We start from the raw sequence: 11,245 nt of genomic DNA on the forward strand, positions 1-11,245 counted from the left end.
ACCTGTGAAGCACTATAGAGTGTCACCGACTTGTGAAACTCGCCTCTACAAAAGGGGTCACCGACTTGTGAGCCACCATGAGGTGTCACCGGCTCGTGAATCACCGTAAGGTGTCACCGACTTGTGCAGCACCTATCGAGATACTACCGACCCGTAGTTCTCATCACCTATACTAACAATAAGTCACTGGCCCGTGACATAACACCAATACTCACGATGTGGCATCGAAGATGTGACGCCCCGTACAAAACCATCATATACGGATCATCAACAACAGGTCCATTACACGGTATAATACTACATGCTGTTTTAAAACAAGTTTTGCATTCATGAAAAGGTGACGTCTTTGCCAACGTCAAATGTTTTACAAAGATAACGTGCTTCTATGAATAGAAAGCATTAACATAAGTACGTTACACAAAGGTCATTACAAAGTCATTGTTCAAATGTAACATAAGTTGTGAATGCAAAGTAAAAGTTCCATGATTGAGACATCTCTAAGTAATGCAGCGGAAGTCTAACACAGCGAGTCTGTAACAGCAAGTCTATAACACCAAGACTATAACATCAAGTCTAACAGCGGAAGCAACAACGTCTAAGCACCTGAGAAATACATGCTTAAAAAGTCAACACGAATGTTGGTGAGCTATAGTTTGTTTGTAATCAGTAATATAATGTAGACCACGAGATTTCAGTGATTCAACCAGCATTTCAAATCAGTATGATAAAGTATACGCTTATCCGTGGGCACCCGGTAACTAACTTAACGTAATAATAAATATCACCCCCTAAAAGTACACTTGACGAGTGCGTATGTTCTCGAAGTATCAAACACTCGTTAAATGCTAGCGCGACTAGCCCGAATGGGGATGTCAAACCCTATGGATCCATATCTAAGATTCACGTCTACCGTGTAGTGACCCGAACTTTTCCATGTTATATATTAAATGAAAACTATATTTGTATGATTAAATGTTTCCAACATATTAAGCAATCAAACTTGTTAAGACTTGATTATTTGAAATATGCTTCATATAGACAATTGACCACCCAAGTTGACCGGCGATTCACGAACGTTAAAAATTTGTAAAAACTACATGATGATATATATATGGATATATATATGGTTAACATGAGATTATGATAAGTAAGTATCTCACTAAGTATATTAACAACGAGTGATATACATAAAAATGAGTTTATTGAATTAAGAAACTCGAAACGATATATATAACGATTATCGTTATAACAACGTCTTACTAAATACATATGAATCATATTAAGATATTGATACACTATGTTTAACATGATAAAATGATAATTAAGTATATCATTAAGTGTGTTAACAATGAACTACATATGTAAAACAAGACTACTAACTTAAGAATTTCGAAACGAGGCATATATGTAACGATTATCGTTGTAACGACATTTTAATATATATATATATATATATATATATATATATATATATATATATATATATCATATTAAGATATATTCATACATTATAATATCATGATAATGTAATAATTTAACATCTCATTTAAGTATAATAACAATGGATTAATTACATTTAACAAGAGGTAGTAATGATGTTCATAACATCATTCGATTCATACATATAAAGCTATCTTATTCAAAGGTTTAAACTTGTAATCACTAGAACATAGTTTAGTTAATTCTAAACTTGTTCGCAAACAGAAGTTAATCCTTCTAACTTGACTTTTAAAATCAACTAAACACATATTCTATATCTATATGATATTCTAACTTAATAATTTAAAACCTGGAAACACGATGAACACCGTAAAATAGGACATACGCCGTCGTAGTAACACCGCGGGCTGTTTTGGGTTTGATAATTAAAAACTATGATAAACTTTGATTTAAAAGTTGTTCTTCTGGGAAAATGATTTTCTTATGAACATGAAACTATATCCAAAAATCATGGTTAAACTCAAAATGGAAGTATGTTTTTCAAAATGGTCATCAAGACGTCGTTCTTTCGACTGAAATGACTACTTCTTACAAAAACGACTTGTAACTTATATTTCCGACTATAAACCTATACTTTTTCTGTTTAGATTCATAAAATAGAGTTCAATATGAAGCCATAGCAATTTGATTCACTCAAAACAGATTTAAAACGAAGAAGTTATGGGTAAAACAAGATTGGATATTTTTTGATTGTTGTAGCTACGGGAAATATTGTAACAAATCTATATTAATCATATCCTAGCTAACTTATATTTTATTATACATGTATTCTAATATATTATGTAATCTTGGGATACCATAGACAAGTATGCAAATGTTTTGACATATCATATCGACCCATGTATATATATTATTTGGAACAACCATAGACACTCTATATGCAGTAATGTTGGAGTTAGCTATACATGGTTGAGGTTGATTCCAAAAATATATATACTTTGAGTTGTGATCTAGCCTGAGACGTGTATACACTGGGTCATGGATTGATCCAAGATAATATATATCGATTTATTTCTGTACATCTAACTATGGATAACTAGTTGTAGGTTACTAACGAGGACAGCTGACTTAATAAACTTAAAACATTAAAACATATTAAAAATGTTGTAAATATATTTTGAACATACTTTGATATATATGTACATATTTGTTATAGGTTTGTGAATCGACCAGTGGCCAAGTCTTACTTCCCGACGAAGTAAAAATCTGTGAAAGTGAGTTTCATTTGCCTTTTTACCCTTTATATTTTTGGCCTGAGAATACATGCGCAATTTTTTATAAATGTTTTACGAAATAGACACAAGTAATCGAAACTACATTATATGGTTGAATGATCGAAGCCGAATATGCCCCTTTTTGCTTGGTAACCTAAGAATTAGTAAACCGATCTACTAATTGACGCGAATCCTAAAGATAGATCTATTGGGCCTAACGAACCCCATCCAAAGTACCGGATGCTTTAGTACCTCGATGTTGTTTTTATCATGTCCGAAAGATTTCCCGGAATGATAGGGGATATTCTTATATGCATCTTGTTAATGTCGGTTATCAGGTGTTCAACATATGAATGATTTTTATGCACTTGCGAATGTAATGATATTTATGAAAAATGAGAAATCTTGTGGTCTATTATTATGATTTGATAATATATAGGTTAAACCTATAACTCACCAACATTTTTGTTGACGTTTTAAGCATGTTTATTCTCATGAGATTATTAAAAGCTTCCGCTGTTGCATACTAAAATAAGGACAAGATTTGGAGTCCATGCTTGTATGATATTGTGTAAAAACTGTATTCAAGAAACTTACTTTGATGTAATATATTTTTATTGTAAACCATTATGTAATGGTCGTGTGTAAACGGTATATTTTAGATTATCATTATTTGATAATCTACGTAATGCTTTTTAAACCTTTATCGATAAAATAAAGGTTATGGTTGTTATAAAAATGAATGTAGTCTTTGAAAAACGTCTCATATAGAGGTCAAAACCTCGCGACGAAATCAATTAATATGGAACGTTTATAATCAATATGAACGGGACATTTTAGTTGGTATCAGAGCGTTGGTCTTAGAGAACCAGAAAATTTGCATTAGTGTGTCTTATCGAGTTTGTTAAGATGCATTAGTGAGTCTGGATTTCGACCGTGTTTTCTTTAAAAATGATTGCTTAACATTTTTGTTGGAAACTATATATTATTAACATGTAAATATTATGTGATATATTAATCTCTTAACGTATTTGATATTGTGTGATAGATGTCTACCTCTAGCACGAATCTCATTGACTCACCTAATAATAATGAAGAGTCGAATATATATTGGGAAGATTCACAAATTCCCGAAGAACCGGAAGAAGAAGAACCGGAAGAAGAAGAACCTGAAGAAGTGGAACCGGAAGAAGAGGAACCAGAAGAAGAAGAGGTTCCGTAGGGGGAAATATTAGGAACCACAGAAAAACGGTCAAATAAAAGAAAATCCCCAATCAATGGACCAAAGTTAATAATGGTCAATGGTGTTTCCGCTAAGGAAGCAAAATATTGGGAAGATTACCAATTCTCCGATGAATCGGATCCCGATGAGGATTCTGATGATGTTATAGAAATTACCCCGACCCAATTTAAAGAGGCAAAAGAAAATAATAAGGAAAAAGGTATAAAAATAGAGAAACCTGATTCCAACGTCGATGAACTTTATATGTATCGGCAACATCCGTATTTCTTAAATTGTAACAATAATCCAGGAACCTCTAAACCACCAGGTTTTTCTAAACCATTGAGGAAAATGACAGCTCGTATTAGGGGAGCACCATATATCCCTAGAAAATTAGCAAAACGAACTATGTCCGAAGAAGAAGAAACAAGCGAGTCGGAATAAAGGGTTGTAATCAGTCGGTGTAATATATGTAATATAAGTGTGCTTGTACTTTTATGTTGTATGTAAAAAAAAATTTGCTTGTATTATTTGATAATTATTTTTTACAAATCTAATCCTCGTCTGTTTTACAGTATAAAAACACAATGGACGTTAAGGATAGACAACCAAAAATTTTAGAAGACCTACCCGGGGACATGATTGATGAAATCTTGTCTAAAGTTAGTCAGAATTCGTCGGCACAATTATTTACGGCGAAATTAGTTTGTAGAACATTTGATGAAAATTCCAAGAATGCCTTAGTTTATAAAAGGCTTTCCTTTGAAAGTTGGGGTATATCACATAGGGGAGACCGTAAGCTACACCGTGTTTTCTTTAAAGCATTAAATACGGGAAACCCAAGTGAAATTTTACGCTACGGATTAAGAACCTATTTTGACTCAACTTATCCCAACATAGGACTTCGTGAATTAGAAAGAGCTTCTAACATGCAACATAAAGAAGCATGTTATGCTTATGGGTTAGTGATGTTCGCTTCTCACCAAAGTGAAAAAAAGAACATCGGATTACAACTATTAAATAAAACATTCTCACAAGTAACGGACTCAGTAGTTGGGGTGAGAAACAAGGTTTTTAGATTGTTACGGGGCTGTTGGGCATTACGAAACCCTCGTCCCTTTGACGATGTTACAACATGCTGTCTTATCAACGGCCACAACGGTTATGTTCCACAAAACCAAGGATGGGAAGTAGTCTTAGTAAAACCAGAATGCATGATTTGTTTCTAGACTTATGAACTACGTGTCTTTATTGCCTTTGTTGAACGACTTGCGTATTAACTAGGATTGTCATCGAAACTGCTTTGTATCAATGTTATTGTGAGCTATATTTTATACTGTATAGCGGTATTGTAAGTTTGTAAAATATTGTGTAATAGTTTGAACGCGAAATATTATTATAATCAGTTTTTCATATAGAATTGTAGTGGTTGAATTGTATAGTAGCTACTAAGTATGAACTTAACGGGTAGGTACTACCCATATGGAAAAAAAAAACTATAAAACGCTAATATGAAGAAAAAACTTTTATAAATAAGTTCATATTATGCTACGAAATACTATTGACTACTCTTGATATTCTATATGATTAACTAAATTATTTTGGCTATTTTTGAAGGAAATGGCACCAACTACTCGCACACCCTGAATATGAGCGAGGAAGAATTCCGTGCTTTCCTTGCAGCAAACATAGCCGCAGTACAGGCTGCGATGCAAAATAACAATAACTCTGAATCCAGCAATGGAACTAACACCACGAGAACTCGTGTAGGATGCTCCTACAAAGAATTCACTGCCTGTAAACCTTTAGAATTCGATGGAACCGAGGGTCCAATCGGATTAAAACGGTGGACTGAGAAGGTTGAATCGGTGTTTGCCATAAGTAAGTGCACTGAAGAAGACAAAGTAAAGTACGTTACGCATACCTTCACGGGTACTGCGTTAACATGGTGGAACACTTATCTAGAACAGGTGGGACAAGATGCTGCTTACGCACTACCGTGGTCAGCATTCAAACACTTAATGAACGAGCAGTACCGTCCCAAAAACGAGGTTAATAAGCTCAAGGTAGAGCTTAGAGGGTTACGAACATAAGGGTTTGATATTACCACGTACGAAAGACAATTCACAGAGTTGTACCTATTGTGTCCGGAAGCGTTCGAAGATGAAGAAGAGAAAATCGACGCATTTGTAAAAGGGTTACCGGAAAGGATCCAAGAGGATATAAGTTCACACGAGCCCGCCTCCATACAAAAGGCAAGTCGAATGGCTCATAAACTGAGGAAAGGAATAAAGAACAGGCGGTCGGAGAAGCCAATACGAAACAAGTCAAGAGGAAATGGGAAGAAACCAGTGACAAGGGTCACAATTTCAATAATCAACCCAACAATCACAACTACAATCGCACCAATTTTTGCAACAACAAACGCAACAACAACCACCACCCCAGCAACAACTACAACAACCGTTTCAACAACAATAACAACCGCAACAACAACAATCCCAACAATAACAACAAGAGGCAGAAATTCTGCCAGAGATGTGAAGGATACCATCCAACTGGGCTCTGTACAGCAGTGTATACTAAGTGTAATAGAAAGGGCCATGGTGCGACAAAGTGCGAAATCTACGGATCAATGGCTAAGGGAACAAATAATGCCAGAACAAGTTATGCTGACATTACCTGTTTCGGATGCTGGAAGAAGGGCCATTACAAAAATATGTGTCCAAATCAGGGGGATAATAATGGGCAAGGCCGAGGAAGAGTCTTCAACATTAATGCGTTTGAAGCGCAGGAAGACCCGGAGCTTGTTACGGGTACGTTTCTTATTGACAATACATCTGCTTATGTTTTATTTGATTCGGGTGCGGATAGAAGCTATATGAGTACGGATTTCTGTGCTAAATTAAGTTATCCATTGAAGCCTTTAGATAATAAGTTTATACTAGATTTAGCAAACGGTAAATTAATTGCAGCAGATAATATATGTCGGAATCGAGAAATTAAACTGGGTAGTGAAACGTTTAAGATTGATTTGATACCAGTAGAGTTAGGGAGTTTTGATGTGATAATCGGTATGGACTGGTTGAAAGAGGTGAAAGCAGAGATCGTATGTTACAAAAATGCAATTCGCATTGTACAAGATGAAGGAAAACCCTTAATGGTGTACGGAGAAAAGAGCAACGCAAAGCTAAATCTTATTAGTAATTTGAAGGCGCAAAAGCTAATAAGAAAGGGTTGCTATGCTGTTCTAGCACACGTCGAGAAAGTACAAACTGAAGAAAAGAGCATCAATGATATTCCCGTCGCAAAAGAATTTCCGGATGTATTTCCGAAAGAATTACCGGGATTACCTCCACACCGATCCGTTGAATTTCAAATAGATCTTGTACCGGGAGCTGCACCAATAGCTCGTGCTCCATACAGACTCGCACCCAGCAAAATGAAGGAACTTCAAAACCAATTACAAGAACTTCTAGGGCGTGGTTTCATACGACCAAGTACATCACCATGGGGAGCTCCTGTTTTGTTTGTCAAAAAGAAGGATGGTACATTCAGGTTGTGTATCGACTACCGAGAGTTGAACAAACTTACCATCAAGAACCGTTACCCACTACCGAGAATCGACGACTTATTTGATCAACTACAAGGCTCGTCGGTTTATTCGAAGATCGATTTACGTTCCGGATATCATCAAATGAGGGTAAAGGAGGATGATATTCCGAAGACTGCTTTCAGAACGCGATACGGTCATTACGAGTTTATGGTTATGCCGTTTGGTTTGACTAACGCAGCAGCTGCGTTCATGGACCTCATGAACAGAGTGTGTGGACCATATCTCGACAAGTTTGTCATTGTCTTCATCGATGACATACTTATTTACTCAAAGAATGATCAAGAGCATGAAGAACATTTGAGGAAAGTACTGGAATTATTGAGGAAAGAAAAACTGTACGCTAAGTTTTCAAAGTGTGCATTTTGATTGGAAGAAGTTCAATTCCTCGGTTACATAGTGAACAAAGAAGGTATCCAGGTGGACCCGGCAAAGATCGAAACCGTTGAAAAGTGGGAAACCCCAAAAACTCCGAAGCATATACGTCAATTTTTAGGATTGGCTGGTTACTACAGAAGATTCATCCAAGATTTTTTCAAAATAGCAAAACCCTTGACTGCATTAACGCATAAAGGAAAGAAATTTGAATGGAAGGATGAACAGGAGGAAGCGTTCCAATTGTTGAAGAAAAAGTTAACTACGGCACCAATATTGTCATTGCCTGAAGAGAATGATGATTTTGTGATATATTGTGATGCCTCAAAGCAAGGCCTCGGTTGTGTATTAATGCAACGAACGAAGGTAATTGCTTATGCGTTCAGTAAATTGAAGATTCACGAGCAAAATTATACAACTCACGATTTAGAATTGGGCGCTGTTGTTTTTGCATTAAAGATTTGGAGGCACTACTTATATGGGGTCAAAAGTATCATATATACCGACCACAAAAATCTCCAACATATATTTAATCAGAAACAACTGAACATGAGGCAGCGTAGGTGGATTGAGTTATTGAATGATTACGATTTCGAGATTCGTTACCACCCGGGAAAGGCAAATGTGGTAGCCGACGCTTTGAGTAGAAAGGACAGAGAACCTATGCGGGTAAAAGCTATGAATATAATTATTCATACTAACCTTACTACTCAAATAAAGGAGGCACAACAGGGAGTTGTTGATAATGCTAAAAACGAACACATATTTCATAGCATTATCCCTCAAGAAAGACAAGATTTTAGTTGCAATTGTTCTATTTACAAGTGATATTCGTTTAAATAATAAAAGGTGAAGACAAAAGGCAAATTCGACGATTTGAAGACGCAAACGACCAAAAAGCTAAAAAGTACAAAGTACAATCCAAGTGGTTCAATATATTGATGAGAAACGTCTAAAAATTACAAACGTACAAGCCGCAAAACGCAAAGTACAAGATATTAAATTATACCAAAAGGCGTTCGAAAATCCGGAACCGAGACATGAACCAACTTTCAACGCTCGACGCAACGGAGCTGAAAGTACAAGTCAACTATGCACAAGAATATAATATAATATTTAAATAATTCATAATAAGAATAATAATAAATGATAAAAAGTTGTTAATTGAGCATAGTTAAGGGGTCATAAGTGAAAATTTCAAATCAACATTTGCCTATAAAACGAGACTACGGAGAATGAAGAAAGACACACCTTTTTCCAATCTTCTTTCTCTATATATGTAATTTATATATATTTATAATTATAATTTTAATTTAAGTTTAATAATAATTGAGTTATTGTAAGAAATGTTTTACGGGTTTTAAAGTCGGAACTCTGTCCGTGTAACGCTACGCGATTATTCACCACTGTAAGCTATGTTCTTCCTTTTTAAATTAATGTCTCGTAACTAAGTTATTATTATGCTTATTTGAGCCGAAGTAATCATGATGTTGGACTAAATATTAAAGATTGGGTTATTGGATTTTGTACCATAATTAGGGTATGGACAAAAGACCGATACTTGTGGACATTGGACCATGGACCATTAATAGTTGGGGGGTATTGTCTAATCGAATGACAACTCTTTGGAGTCTGTCGAACCTATCTTCAAATTAGTTAATCTAATAATTATTAAATGATTATGCATGTCCTATTTAGTGACGTTTATACGACATCTTTTACAATCATTTAATTAATCAATTGGGTTGGGTAATTTATTATTCATTCTGGCCAAGTGGGTAAATTAATAATCATGGGCTAATTAAAACAGGGGTGGATTACATACAAGGGTAATTGGTGTAATTGTTTACAAAGTATTAAGACCTTGGATTACACACAGTCGATAACCTGGTGTAATTATTAACAAAGTATTAAGACCTTGTTACAGTTCGAATCCCCAATTAGTTGGAATATTTGACTTCGAGTATAAGGTTAATTTGACGATCATTTTATAATTATGACCAATGAACTATTATGGGCAAAAACCAGATAGGTATCAAATAAATCCAGGACAAAGGATAATTAACCCAGCATAATAAATTAAAATCAAAACGTCAAACATCATGATTACGGAAGTTTAAATAAGCATAATTCTTTTATTGTATTTCTCATCGTACTTTCATTTACTCGCAATTTTATTTATTGTCATTTTAATATTGTTATTTATTTTACGCACTTTAATTATCGTCATTTATCTGTACGCTTAAAATATAAAATTGACAAACCGGTCATTAAACGGTAAATCCCCCCAAAGTTACCTATAATTACTATATCTAGTTTAACTACTTATTTAACTAATTTGACCTAGTAAGACACCTAATAATAGTGTCCACGGATCGACCTCCCGGACTTTACCTTAGCTATATTATTACACGATAGGTATACTTGCCTTTTGTGTTTTAGTTTAATTTAGGTGATTTCCTGTAGTAAATAAATATAAAACTGATAGCCGTTTCATACACACCCTCTAGAACACATCAAGTTTTTGGCGCCGCTACTGGGGACACTTTTTGTATCTTCACGGGGTATTTAAGTTTTTTTTTTTAGTTTTTGATTGATTAAAGATATATTAATTTAAATATAATAATTTAATAAATATAATAATATAATAATATTGAAATAAAATATAATAATATAATAATATTGAAATAAAATATAATAATATAATAATAATTTTGAATCAAATTTGAATCGTAAAATTTTAAAAAGTCGTATTTATTAAATACTTCAGGGATATATTATGTAACTTATAATTAATAATTTCTATCATGTCGCTTTCATGTGAATAGTAAATTATTTAATTTCGTTTCATTTACTATTCATGAATAGTAAATGAGTTAAAAAAAAGTTTTTAAAAAAAAATAATAAAAAAATTATTATTTTTGTAAAAAAAATTAAAAAAAATTTTAAAATCCTTAAAAAAGAATTATTAAAATCGTTAAAAAAATATAAAAAATATAAAAATAAAATTTTTTTTTTAAAAACAAAAAATTTTAAAATATATATATATATATATATATATATATATATATATATATATATATATATATATATATATATATATATATATACACACATATATATATATATATTTAAGATTTTTTCTATAAAATTAAAAAAATATATTTATTTTAAGTTTTATTACCTTTAGATTTTTAGACTCTAGTTACAACTTTTAGTATTAAGTTTAGTTTTGCCATAGTTATTTTTATACTTTTAGATTTTTAGGTTTTGCCGTAAAATTCCTTAAGTGCTTTTTCTTTAGACTAAGATTTAGGTGGC

Source organism: Rutidosis leptorrhynchoides, chromosome 3 (assembly GCF_046630445.1).
Source record: "Rutidosis leptorrhynchoides isolate AG116_Rl617_1_P2 chromosome 3, CSIRO_AGI_Rlap_v1, whole genome shotgun sequence".
NCBI lineage: Eukaryota > Viridiplantae > Streptophyta > Magnoliopsida > Asterales > Asteraceae > Rutidosis > Rutidosis leptorrhynchoides.